The following is a 14,242-nucleotide window of genomic DNA, read 5'->3' on the forward strand; positions in this document are numbered from 1 at the left end:
TAATTGTATAGATTGTGAGCACACTACAATCCTCTTTCTTTCCTTTTCTCATGCTTTTCTCTCTGGATGTGGTTGAGCATTTGCCCATGAGATGGATTTGATGTGATGTGAAAGGCATTCTACAGAGTCAATTCTCCTGCCCTAGCTGAGAAGCACCACAGGCTCTGAAAGATGCAACACTTGAGATTCATTCTCCAGGCTGCCATCAACCCTCGGGGTGTGGGATGTGTGCAGACATGGGGCATCATCATCTGCAATTTTCTGACCTCTAGTGGCACAGTATTAGTGGACACTACTTTGACCTGGAAGTCAGGAGCAGCTAGCTGGCATTTGCCTCCCTAGTCCTTCCAATAGTGACCCAAGTCCTCCAATTAAAGCTACTCCAGTTTGATATACCTAGAGTGTTTCTGTGATTCTAAGGAACCAGCTCCTACTCCACCTCTACACTTTGAAGTAGAACTCTTTCTCTTACGTAGTAGTAAGTAATGACAGCTATCTATTATTTATTTATTTATTGCAATGCTGGGAATCAAATTTAGAGTTCTTTACATCCCAGGGAAGCATTTTCTACTGAGCCACATGACTAATTCTGTGGACTAAAAAAAAAACAATTTTATTCTGCAGCATTCATATATAGAATTCAGCCAGGTGCTCCTGTCGGTAATCCAAGCTACTCAGAAGACTTAGACCCAGAGGACTGAGAGGCAAAAACAACACAGACAGTAAAATCCCCAAGACATCTCTCCAATAATTGTCTAGCAAAAAGCTGGAAGTAGAGGTGTGGCTCAAGTGTAGAATGCTAGCCTTGAGAAGAAAAAGCCAAGCCAGAGTGCAAGGTCCTGTATTCAAGACCTGGTACACACACACACACACACACACACACACACACACACACCTACCTCACTAAAAGTATGTGACATTAGGTACAGTGTTCACAGAATTGTCAGTCACCAATACACTATCACATCCATTTCTCCTAGATCCCAATTCCAAACTGCCTGTTCTGGCCATGTGACATGTAAGCCACCCACTGGTTCCTACGCTCACCAGGTGTTGATGATGCAGCCATGTCATGATTCATTGCTTTGTATAGCTGAGGAATTCAGATCCTGTGGTGTGCTCTACCTTAACTTATATAGCATTCATTTCCTGGTGGATATTTGCTCTGCATCTTGAAGCTATTAGGAATATACTGCCACAAACATTCACATAAACATTTTGTGAGAATATGTACTTCTGGATTCTTGAGTCTCTGGATCTCATGGTCAGCATAGGCTTCATGATTGGAGGAGCAGAGGGCTGCCCTGTTATATAACACATCACATTCTTACCAGCAGTCAGAGATGGTTCAATGGTTCCACACTGTTGTCAACATTTGCCTGTTCTCCTATTCTAATTCATCCTAAGGAATGGGAAGTTCATCCTTAGTGGGTTCTGACTGGAATTTACTGTATGTAATTTCAGTTGCATTTTACCCAACAAATATGCTGAATACAACCTCTTTTCAACACAAGAATTGTTTCAGATCATCAGTGCATGCAATGTTTTTGTGCATGCCAATGCTAAGGTCTGAGCTTTTTTACTCAAGGCCAATGCTCTACCACTTATGCCATAGCTATACTTTTGGCTTTTCAGTGGTTAATTGGAGATAAGAGTCACATGGACTTTCCTACCCAGGCTGGGTTGAAACTCAATCCTCAAATCTCAGTCTCCTGATTAGTTATTATTACAGGCATGAGCCATGGGGTCTGGCAAGCTTTTTTGGTATGTGTGGCAGTACTGGGCTTTGAACTCATGCTTGCTAAACATGCATTCTACTCCTTGAGCCATGCCCCTAGCCCTTGTTTGAAACTCAGAAATAGTTTGGTGGCTTCTGTCCCTAGTTATTGCTCAGGTACATATTGTGGCCAGATTGAACTGAGTAATAGTGTTACTGTCAACAGTGGGTTGAATTGGTGGGTGTGTCCCTCCTCCCGCAATGCAGTCATGTCCCAGTACCTGCCCTTATTTAGAAGTTGGTATAATTTGGGGAAGGGAAGGGAAAAAACAAAATGTTTAAATAGGGATACAAATTGACCCATTGCAACAATGAGATGTACAAGACACTATGTTGAAAAATGAACTTTACAATTTAGGTAGGGATGGGGGGGTGAGGGAGTATAGTTGAGGAGGTGGGAGGGACAGGATGGTAGGGGAAAAACAAAGGAGGAGGCAACAATGCTTGGTAAGAAATGTACTCAATACCTTGCTCGTGTAACTGTAACCCTTCTGTACAGTATTTTCACAATAAAAAACTTTTTCTTTTTTTAAAGAAAAAGATCTAGCTAGGTGCTAGTGGCTCACACCTGTAATCCTAGCTACTCGGGTGGCTGAGATCTGAGGACTGTGGTTCAAAACCAGCCTAGGTAGGAAAGTCCGTGAGACTCTTACCTCCAATAAACTACACAGAAAAAGCCAAATGTAGCAGTGTGGCTCAAGTGGTACAGTGCTAGCCTTGATCCAAAAAAAGCTCAGAGACAGAATCAGGGCCCTGAGTTCAAGTCCCAGGACCAGCAAAAAAAAAAGAAAAAAGAAAGAAAGAAAAAGAAGAGGAATAAAGAAAAAAGTTCTTCATAATATCACTAAATTAAAGATATTAAGACATCATTACCCTGGATTAGCAGTCTCTAAACCCAGTGACAGAGAATCTTAAGAGACACACATAGGGGAGAGAAAGCCACGCAAAGACAAAGGAGATTGGAATCATGCAGCCACAACTCAAGCAATCCTAGAGCCATTTAATGAATAATCTCTGCATGTCAGACATCACTGTCAGCATGAGAATGCTTCCAATTGCTTTTCCTCTCTTTTACTATCTAGGAAAGAATAATAGGTAAGAATTATGGAGTCATAAAGATTATAAACAAGCATATGCCCATGAGATAGTGTGCACAGAGTGTAGGATGCTGTTCATTGAAAGTATATGTTCTAGAAACTAATGGGTATGCAGATATCTGGGCAAAGTGAAGCATCCAGCCAATGAAAGGCCATGGACAGACTTCTGGATGGACAGTGGTGGGACACTAGAGGACAGGAGCTCAGGGTCTGATTCTGAAATGCTCTCTGGATTCTAATGAAAAGGGTTGGTGGTGGTAGATGGGATATAGAAAGTAAGGAAATGAGAAACTCACAAGTCTGGATTAATGATGACTATTATTATTATTAATTATTATTATTGATGCTGGTTCTGGGTATTGTCCTTGAGCTTTTGTGCTCAAAACTAGCACTCCACTTTTGGTGTGTGTGTGTGTGTATGTGTGTGTGTGTGTGTGTGTGTGTGTGTGTGTGTGTATGTGATTGGAGGAAAAGTCTCATAGACTATCCTGCCTAATCTGGCTTTGAACCATGATCTTCAGATCTCAGCCTCCTGAATAGCTAGGATTATAGGCATGAACCACTAGCACATCTTTTGGTAATATAGAAAAAACAGACCAAGTGTGCACCAGTGGCTCATGCCTGTAATCTTAGCTACTCAGAGAGCTGAGATCTAAGGATCCTAGTTTAAAGCCAGCCTGGGAAGACAAATCCTGGAAAATCTTATCTCCAATTAAATAGTAAATAAATAAATAATAAAAAGCCAGAAATGGAGAGCCAGCCTTAAGCAGAAAAGGGAAGTAAGAACATCAAACCCTAAACTCAAACCTCAGAGTTGGTACAAAAATAAGTTTAGGGGCTGGGAAGGTGGCTCAGTGGTAGAGTGCTTGCCTTGCATGCCTGAGGCCCTGGGTTCGATTCCTTAGCACCACATAAGCAAAAAGAAAAAAGCCGGAAATGGTGCTATGGCTCAAGTGGTAGAGCACTAGCCTTGAGCTGAAGAGCTTAGGGACAGGGCCCAGGCCCAGAGTTCAGGCCCCCCCCCAAAAAAAAAGTTTAAAGAATAAATAAAATGTTTAGGCAGTAACATTAGTCTTTGGGGACATCTTTATTCTTTTCTCTTTTTTCACATATACTCCAATTCATTGTATACAGTCAATCAACTGCCAAGATTTACCCAGTTTGCTGCATGAATTGAAATTCCTTCCTTCATTGTGACTCCCTCTAGTACTCCAGTATGAGATTCTTCCACAGTTTGCTTATTCTCTTACTGATAGCCATTTGGCATTTTTTAGCTGAACCATGTCTTGAAATACAAGGAGTCCTAGGGCCCTGATCTGCTCCTTCCACTCTTCCCAGTTTCAAGTCCATTCTACATTCTTCTTAGAACTTTGTTTCTGATTCTTCAGCCAGTTTGCTTTTGTAAAGATTAAGGCTATAAGTTTCCTTTGAAGCATTGTCACCCCCCCTTTTGTTTGATGTACTCTGGGTTATTTTTAATCACTTCTAAGTATTTCCTAAATTTGCATTGTGTCAACTTTGTGCACCATACGTTGTTTATATTCTTTTCATTTCTAAGTGTATGAAAGTTTATTTATCTATCTTTTAAAGTTGTTGTTCTTTTACATTCTTAGATGGATTTCCTTATCCTGATAGAATATGATCTTCACAACAGCCAGACTTTGAAATAAACTGCTTCCTGCTTTGTGAACAGAAAATACAAGGATCTAGAAACCAGGAGAATGAAAGGAGAGACCAGTACATGTAAAACTCAAGGGCAGCAGGACGTATTTACTGTAAGTTGAGGGCCAGAATCTGTGTATCTTTACAGAAAGAGCCTTGATGTTTTTGCTGTTCAAATCATACATTTAATTGTTTGCAGGATGTGTGCTTTCATTGAATGGAAGTTATTGAACTCTCTTGTACACTAGAAAAATTACCTATGTCTTCCAATAATTCTATGTCTTATTTATATAATTTGAGACTTATTTGTTAGAGAGAATATAGTTAAAATTGCTATATCTTTTTAGAGAATTTTAATCCCTGAGGTCCTAAACCAGAAAAACACATGCTGCCTTAGTGTATATTTTTTCTCAGCAAGTATTATAATTAAATTGGGTTTCTTTTGTTTCCCAATTCTCTGAACATATAAGACCCTAACTAGAGACAGAAAGATGCATTGTACACATAGTGGACATGTGGAGGTGAAACTACCTTCTATAAGTATTTGAAGATTAATAATAAAAGAGATGGGAGCTGAGCCATGGTGGCTCATACCTGTAACCCTACCTACTCAGGAAGCTGAGATCTAAGGCTTATGGTTCCAAGCCAGCCCAGGCAGCTTCGAAGGTCCATGAGAATCTTATCTCCAATTAACTACTAAAAAACCTTGAAGTGGAGCTGTGGCTCAAGTGGTAGAGCACTGGCCTTGAGCAAAAGAAGCTTAGAGGCAGTGCCCAGACCCTGAGTTCAAGTCCCAGAATTGGCATGCGTGTGTGTGCGTGCAGACACACACACACACACACACACACACACACACACACACACACACACAAGAGGTGGAGAAAAAGAACCAGCAGAATTTTCTACCATTAGTTCTGAGAGTAGAGAAACAACATCCAGTGCCTTGGCTTCCATTGGAAATATGATTTGTTCAAGATGCAACATAATGAACAATTTGTAATGGATGGAGATGGGCTGAAACACTGTCTTCCTTTGGCATGTCTGTGCCATGAGCTTTTTCTCTACCATATTTCTTTTCTAATAAACTTCCCCATTATCTTTGTGTTTGTTTGATTTCTCCTCTTGCCAAATGTAAGTATCAAGGTTGTTTAGCTGTTCTGAACTTGCTGGTAACACACAGTGCACTGGCTGAGAAGTTAGAATTCACCAAAAGGTTAGATCAGGGGAGCCAGAAGTTCCCTCCAAGGTAAGATTAAGATTAGAATAGAATTCTTGGGACAAAAATGGGGTTCTCATCTTTTTAGGAGCGTTGGCTCCTCATATCAACTTCAGACCTGACCACTTTGGAATCAGAGGGACCAGAAGCTCAGTATAAAGAATCAGAAGAGGAGCTGGGCACTGGTGGCTCATGTCTGTAATCCTAGCTACTCAGGAGGCTGAGATCTGAGGATCACAGTTCAAAGACAGCCAGGGAAGAAAAGTCCATGAGATTCTTACCTCCAACAAACCACCAGAAAACCAGAAGCGGCACTATGGCTCCAGTGGTAGAGGACTCGCCTTGAGCTGAAGAACTGGGGGACAGCGCCCAGGCCCAGAGTTCAAGCCCCATGACTGACCAAAAAGACAAAAACAAACAAAAAAAAAACAGAGAAATCAGAGGACCTCCAACTTTCAGTGATAGACACTCATGAGGACAAAGTTGAAAGGAGAATAAACAAAAGAAACAATGACCAGAGAGGGCCTGGTGCCAGTGGCTCATGCATGTAATCCTAGCAACTCAAGAAGTTGAGATCTGAGGGTGGGAATTCAAAGCCAGGCTGGGCAGAAACATTTGTGGGACTCTGATCTCTAATCAACTATCAAAAAGCAGGAAGTGGAGCTGTAGCCTTGACAAAACCAGCTCAGGGACAGTGCCCAGACCCTGAGTTCAAGGTCTACGACTGCATAAAAAAATAAAATAGAATGACCAGAGTTAGTGCTTGACTCTTTTCAGATTTAAGATTCCTTTGCCTTCTTTGCCAAAAAAAAGATAGTAATGGATTAAAAAAATGAAGGAAAACCTAATGTCAGAAGAAATACTTTTGGGATAAAATAAGAATGAAACACTTTCAAATAAATAATAGAGTTTACTAATGGATTTTATGTGTTAGTCAATAAAATACATGCCAGGTTGGAAAAGCTCATGTTAACCTTGAGACAATTAAGAACACAATGTAAATTTGGCTTCACTTTATCCTGGGCAGACTGAGGGCCTTGAGAAGCCAAATTTCAGATCCAAAGACAGCTGGAAAATTGAAACTCAGTCTCGTAGCACAGGCATATGGTGAAGTCACTATAACCTGCCTGCTGTAGTTGCTGTTTCTGTAACCCTGACAACCACCCATAAACAATGGAATAGCATAGGCAGTGAGGGTTTCTAAAGTACAGCGCCAGACAAGGAGTGGGACCTGGAGGAGAAGTTGGTACTTTGGGGAGGGGCCAGGGTGGAAGGGACATGTCAGAGAGATCAGCTCTATTCTCATAGATCCTCAACACTCAAGCTTAGATTCTGCATTCAGAAAGAAGTCTGGAGTTGCAGTGCTGGCTTGTGGTGGAGCTTCTGGTACTGTGGCAAGCTTCATCTGGGTGAGGGCCTTCTGAGCAGAGTGTCACATTTCAAAAGCCTTTGCCCAATCTATGTTCCTCAAGAATGTTGAAGATAGATAGAGACTATACACCAAATTTATCAGTCACCCTCAATGGAATTTTCCTTTCTTCCTTCCTTCTTTCCTTTCTTCCTTCCTCCCTCCCTCCCTCCTCTCTCCATCCCTCCCTCCCTTCCTTCCCTGCTTCCTTCCTTCTATTCTTTCCTTTCCTTTTCTTTTCTTTCTTTCTTTACTTTCTTTTATCTCTCTCTTTCCTTCTTTCCTTTTCCTTTCTTCTGTTTCTCTCTCTCCCCCCTTCCTTCCATTCTTCCTTCCTCTTTCTTCTTTCCTTCCTTCCTTCCTTCTTTCTGTGCTTCCTCCCTCCCTCCTCACCCCTTTTCTCTGTGTGTCTCTCTCCCTTCCTCCTTCCCCACCTCTGTCCCTGTCTTTTGCTTGTGCTCTTACTTTATCTTTCTCTCCACTCTCCCGTCCATTCCTCTTTCTCTCTCTTACTTTCTTGTGCTTCTCTCTCCCTCCTCTTTTTCTTTTTTGTTTCTTGCTTTCTGTCTGTTTCTCCCCTACTCTCCCATTCCCCTTCCCTCCCTCCCTCTCTCCCTGCCTCCCTGCTTCCCTTCCTTCCTTCTTTCCTTCCTTCCTTCCTTCCTTCCTCTCCCTCTCCCTGTCTTTTACTTTCCTATTCTCTCTCTCTTCTGTTTTGGTGATACTTGGATATGAGCTCAAGTTCTCCTTTGCTAGGCAGGTACTAATTTGTTGGTCCAATGTTCTACACTTGAGTCCTTAGTTTTTTCTTGATTTAAGTTCCTTGTTGGGTAGTGTCTTGCCTCTTGGTTCAGGGCCAGCCTGAACCATGATCCTCCTATGTTTGCCTTCCTTCCATGTAACTGGAGCATACCATCATTCTGGGATTATTGGTTGAGATTCAGTCTCATGATTGGTCTCTGGTCTTGAACTGCAATCCTCCCAATCTGCCTTCCAAGTAGCTTGGATAACAGTTATTCACCACTAGTCTGACAACAGGAACAGAATTTTTCAATAAAAGTAAACTAAGTTAAAACACATAGTAGGGCAACTTTTATTTCTGTTAATTTTTAAAAGCAGCAACATAAATGCATATATCTGTTTTTTCATTCTTCAGAAAGCTTAAGAATGTGAGTAGTAGGCTTGTATTTTCCCATCAGACATCTCCAGAAGAAATGAGTGTCTCTTCTAGTAATTACTCCATGACTCCAAAGGTGCATATGTTTCTATTTAGTGACTAACAACTTGGGATTTATCTGCTGGCTTCCTGTCATGCTAATAAAAAGTTAGCTCTTTCCTCACTACAGTTTCACCTACCTTCACAACATAATCACAAAGCTACTGATTTATTAGATTATACAATCAGCATTTATATCATCATGCTGTGCTATATATTAGTGTCAATCACAGAATTTAGCATTGCATGATCACATTTTATTGTATGCCAGTTCTGAGTCTTAAACTCAGAGCCTCATTCTCCCACTTGGCTTTTTGTTCAAGGCTAGCGCTCTCCCACTTGAACCACAGCTCCACTTCCACTTTTTTGGTGGCTAACTGGAGGTAAGAGTCTCATGGACTTTCCTGCCTGGGCTGGCTTTGAACCAGGATTCTCAGATCTCAGCTTTCTATGTAGCTAGGATTACAGGTGTGAGACCCTGGCATCCACTTCTGTTACTTTTTATTGCAAAATTTCACTGAAATATGTCTTTCTTTTGCATACACTTTTCTCCATATAAAGTTAAGTCCTTGCAACAATGTGTTTGAAAACTTGTGACTATATTCTGTTTCAGCTTTCTGCTTTCTGCCTTTCAACTTGCTCAACACAATGGCAAGATTTCACTTTCTAAAGAACAATTATAACTATGTCATTTACTTTTAGCAAAACCAGAGAGACATCTAGACACATACTGAGTAAGTAAATATCTTCTCTTGTTTCTTTGAAAGGTCTGGAAATTAGACCCAACTCTACAAAAGCCAGTATCAACACATTTGTAAATTGCAAATATTTCTTACTTAATAGCTAATTGACAGGAAGTCAGCTAGGAAAGGGACTCTAAGGAACCCTTTTTGCATTAAAAATCCAGTTGGAATTACCAGCTTTTGTTTGTTGTTTTTGTTCTATCTTGAACTCAAAGCTTCATGATCTCCCTTAGTTTTTTAAGGCTGATACTCTACCACTTGAGCCACAACTCCACTTCTGTCTTAACGAGATATGAGGGAGGTTAACTGGAGATATGAGTCCTGCAGACTTTCCTGCTCTGCCTAGCATAGACCACAATTATCAAATCTCACTACTAAGTAGCTCAGATTACAGGCACGAGCACCTGATGCCCAGCCATCCACTTTTTTTTTTTATTACAGTCATCTCAATTTTCTACATAAGAATGAATCTTTTTTTTTTGTCTGTCGTGGGGCTTGAACTCTGGGCCTGGGCGCTGTCCTTCAGCTCTTCAGCTCAAGGCGAGCGCTCTACCACTTGAGCTACAGCGACACTTCCGGTTTTCTGGTGGTTTATTGGAGATAGAAGCCTCATGGTCTCTCCTGCCCGGGCTGTCTTTGAACTGTGATCCTCAAATCTCAGCTTCCTGAGTAGCTAGGATTACAGGAGTGAGCCACCAGCACCCGGCTAGAAGAATGAATCTTTTGACCTTGAATATATATCATTTTTAGACTGAGAAATCCTGCAGACTGGTTAAACATGCAAGCAATGGATTCAGTTACACTAAAAATGTTACAAAATGAAGCTCCTTTGTACAACTACTCAAAGATAATTTTTAAATAATGACAAATTAAATAAATGAAAAGATAAAAAAAAAAACTTTCCAGCTTGTTTCCAGAATGTCAGACAAGAACAATAGCAGGTCTGTTTTTTGTTTGTTTCTCTTTTTGTGCTGGTCATAGGGCTTGAACTCAGCACCAAGGAACTGTCCCTGAGCTTTTTGCTCAAGGCTATCACTCTACCATATATCTATATCAGGCTTTGGGGTGGTTAATTGGAGAAAAGAATATCACTGACTTTTCTGCCTAGGCCAGCTTCACACCAGATCCTCAGATCTCAGCCTCTGAAGTGGATGGGATTACAGGAGTGAGCCACTGCTCCAAGCTTATTTTTCAACTGTCAGAAAAAAAATGACAGAAAATTATTGTTCTGTCATGTTCTTATTTAATAAGTTGATGTCTTCAGCTTCTGATGATGGTGATGATGATAATGGTGATGATGATGATGTTGTTGTTGTTGATGATGATGATGATGGACTTCTTAGGAGTGAGATAGAGGCACCACACAGTTGGTAGAGCACTAGCCAATGAGTTAAAGTGCAGGTACCAAGTTCAAGTCCCAGTTCAGATGAAAGAAGGCAAAGAAAGCAAGAAGAAAGAAAGAAAGGAAGAAAGAAGAAAGAGGGAGGGAGGGAAGAAAGAAGTAAGATAGAAGTACCCACCCACTCTGTGGACCACTTTCCTAAAAGCAAACAATGAAGCCATGTATGCATGCATGTGTATATGAGTGTGTGTGTGTGTGTGTGTGTGTGTGTGTGTGTGTATGTGATGTGTGTGCATGCACATGTGTGTATGCTGGTACTGGGACTTGAACTTGGGGCCTGGGTTCTTGTCCCTTAGATTTTTTTTCCTCAAGGCTAGTGCCCTATCACTTAAACCTCCCACCTCCACTTTCAGCATTTTGCTGGTTAACTGAAGATAAGAGTCCTGTGGTCTTTCATTATCTGGTTTGGCTTCAAACCTTGATCCTCAGAGCTCACCTTCCTGAGTAGCTAGGATTATGGTCATGAGCCACCAGCACCCAGCTTCAAATATTGCCCTGAAATGAACATAGGTTTATTATATGGAAATATATCTACACAAATAAGTATAATTATTAAAATGTGTCCCTATACTTCTGTTGAGTAACAGTATAAGAGTAATGTCTTTCGTGAATATTTCTAACAGGCTGTTTGGTTTCATGGGGGGAGAAAAAACAAACTCAAGACAGAGAGTTTCACCCTCCTTTTTTTTTATCATTAAAACTCATTTTGGGGCCAGGCACCGGTGGCTCATGCCTGAAATCCTAGCTACTCAAGAGGCTGAGATCTGAGAATCCTGGTTCAAAGCCAGCCTGGGCAGGAAAGTCCTTGAGACTCTTATCTCTAATTAACCACCAGGAAACTGTAAGTGGTACTGTGGTTCAAGTGGTAAAGTCCTAGCCTTGAGCTGAAGAGCTGAGGGACAGTGCCCAGACCCAGAGTTCAAGTGCCATGACTGCCAACAAACAAACAAACAAAAAATCCAAAACTCCTCTTTTATTGTTCGGGGGTGGGGGTCAGGTCGTGGGCCTGGGCACTGTCCCTCAGCTCGTTAGCTCAAGGCTAGCTCTCTACCACTTGAGCCACAGCGCCACTTCCAGCTTTTTTTTCTTCTGCTTATGTAGTGCTGAGGAATCGAACCCAGGGCTTCATGCATGCAAGGAAAGTGCTCTACCACTAAGACACCTTCCCAGCCCCAAAACACCTCATTTTTGTTCAATGTTATCATCTGTTCCAAACATACACATTGTATGGTGAACATTGACTATATTAGGATTTACTCTTTGGTAGTCTTTGTGTCCAGCAGGAAGCTCATCATTTTTGTTTGTAAATTATCTCCTGCTGTGGATGTGTTCTCTGTGAGGGACCACAAGACAGATGTGGCAGTCCCCTGTGCTCCCCCTCCCTCTCCTCCTATCCTCTCCTGAATCATAGGGCCTGAAAATCAGGACAGAGATCCACTCGCTACTCACTAGACTTCAAATGTACTTTGTTTGGTGACAATGGGGAAACCATTCCTATCTTAGAGGCTTCCTTCCTGTGATGCAGAATTCCCAGAATGCATGGCGAGTGCTGGCTCTGGCAGCCTCAACCTAGAGACCCAGCAAGTGACTACACAGTGTGCCGAGCCCAAAGAGATGTGGATGGAGCATCTGCCCAAGCTGTGTGGACCCACAAGCTCTTTCAGGAAGAAATAAGACACAATCAGGGAAGAGTGACAGAAAATTCAGTTTTAACTCAATTGCAGAGATGTAGTTTTCTTTTTCTTTTTCTTTCCTTCCTTCCTTCTCTCCCTTTCTCTCTCTCTCTGTCTCTGTCTCTCTGTCTGTCTCTGTCTCTATCGCTCTGTCTCTCTCTGTGTCTCTTGTCTGTCTCTGTCTCTCTGTCTCTGTCTCTGTCTCTCTGTCTCTGTCTCCCTCGCTCTCGCTCTCTGCACCAGCACTTGGGCTTGAACTCAGGGCCACATGCTCTCATGGGTCTTTTTCACTCAAGGCTGTTGCTCTACTATTTGAGCCCCAACCTCCACTAACTGCTTTTTGGTGCTTAATGGGAATTAAGAGTCTCTAGAAATCAGTATTCTCAGATCTCAGCCTCCTGAGTAGCTAGGATTCCAGGCTTGAACCACTGGCACTTATCTAATCTTAATATACAGATAGTTTTCTCCAGAGTCCTTTCCTGTTGGAAGAAAAAAAGTGAGAGAAAGAAGGAGACAGTAAAAAAGGAAAGAAGTAAAACTTGACTTGGTGATTTGGCCAATCCTGGATTCTTTCTGAAGGATAGAGAACAAGCCTGAATCTTTAGGGACTTGAGTTTGGTGTGAGCACCAATAATCTTTTTATATAAACCAATGATCCACTGAGAGAAAACACAAATAGTGAATAGGCTTAGTGCTAGGAAAACAGAACAAGAGATAAAGCATGAAACCTACAACTATCAGGCTATGACTAATAGTAGACCAAAGCAAGCCACACCAGTCATAGCCTAGTGGTGGCAAGAAAGTTACCACAGTGGACTCATGTGTGCCATGACAATCAGGAGCCACTGCCACAGACTGAGGTTTGATTACAAGTCCTACTGCATTAGTCCTGGGCTCACTCCTAGTCCACACTGTACAAGTCCCAGCTGTGGTTAGAGGAATGGAGTTCCCTAACCATCAATTGTAAACACCTTATTAGTAATATCACTAGAGTCACTTAAGATGAGATCAGGAGAAGAGGATAGTAATGAGCTAGGCCCCAGTGGCTCACACCAGCCACTCAAGAAGCTGAGATCTGAGGATCCATGCTCAAACTAGCCAGGCAGGCAAGGCCAAGAGACTCTTACTTCCAAATGACATCAAGAAGCTGGAAACGGAGTTATTGCTCACAATGTAGAAGACTGGCCTTAAGTGAAAAAGCTATGCAAAAGCATGAGGCCCTGAGTTCAAGCCCCAGTATCAGCAAGCACACACACACACACTCTCTCACAAACACACACAAATGAGTAAAAAAAGAAAAATGAATGAAAGATTATGATGTCGTTGCAAACTTTGAAAGTGATGAAAAGAAGAAGGTAGAAGAAGGTGACATAAAGTTCTGATAAAGCAGTGATTCATAGGAGTTGATTCTGAGTCAGAAATTAGAAAAGCCATAAGCTAGAAATACTGACTAGAAAGAACATAAATTTAAACTTTACTCTGAGTTCTTTTGCCAGTAACTTGAGCAGCTGAGAAACAAGGATCACAACTTGGAACTTGAGAATATTCATCCAATCAGACTGCTCTGATTTCTTTCTCTTCATTTGTAAACACTTTTATGGTTAGTTGAAGAACATCCCAATACTTGAAAGAAGTTTCTAAGATAGTTGCCCATCCCTTCCCCATAAAAAGCTCAATTCCCATGGTTACTTCTGTTTTAGAAATTACACGATCTTTAGTAAATGACACATTCTGTTCAGTATTAAAAATATTTGAGTAATACTTAGGGATTATCATGCTGACTGCTGTTAAATAGAAAGTAATTTCTTCCTCATAAACTCAAGAGGAATCACAATCAAGCTCTTGAGCCACAAGATTATTTGTTTCTGTTAGATTATTATTATCAAGTCTTCTCCAATGCTCTCTCTCATATTAGAATGGAACCTACCAGGGATGGGGGAAAGGAGGGGCAAGATGGGAAGGGATGGGAAGGGGAAACAAAGGAGGAGGCAACAATGCTTGATAAGAAATGTACTCATTATCTTGCCCATGTAATTGTAACCCCTCTG

Source organism: Dipodomys ordii, unplaced genomic scaffold (assembly GCF_000151885.1).
Source record: "Dipodomys ordii isolate 6190 unplaced genomic scaffold, Dord_2.0 Scaffold60, whole genome shotgun sequence".
In the NCBI taxonomy this organism is placed as follows: Eukaryota; Metazoa; Chordata; class Mammalia; order Rodentia; family Heteromyidae; genus Dipodomys; species Dipodomys ordii.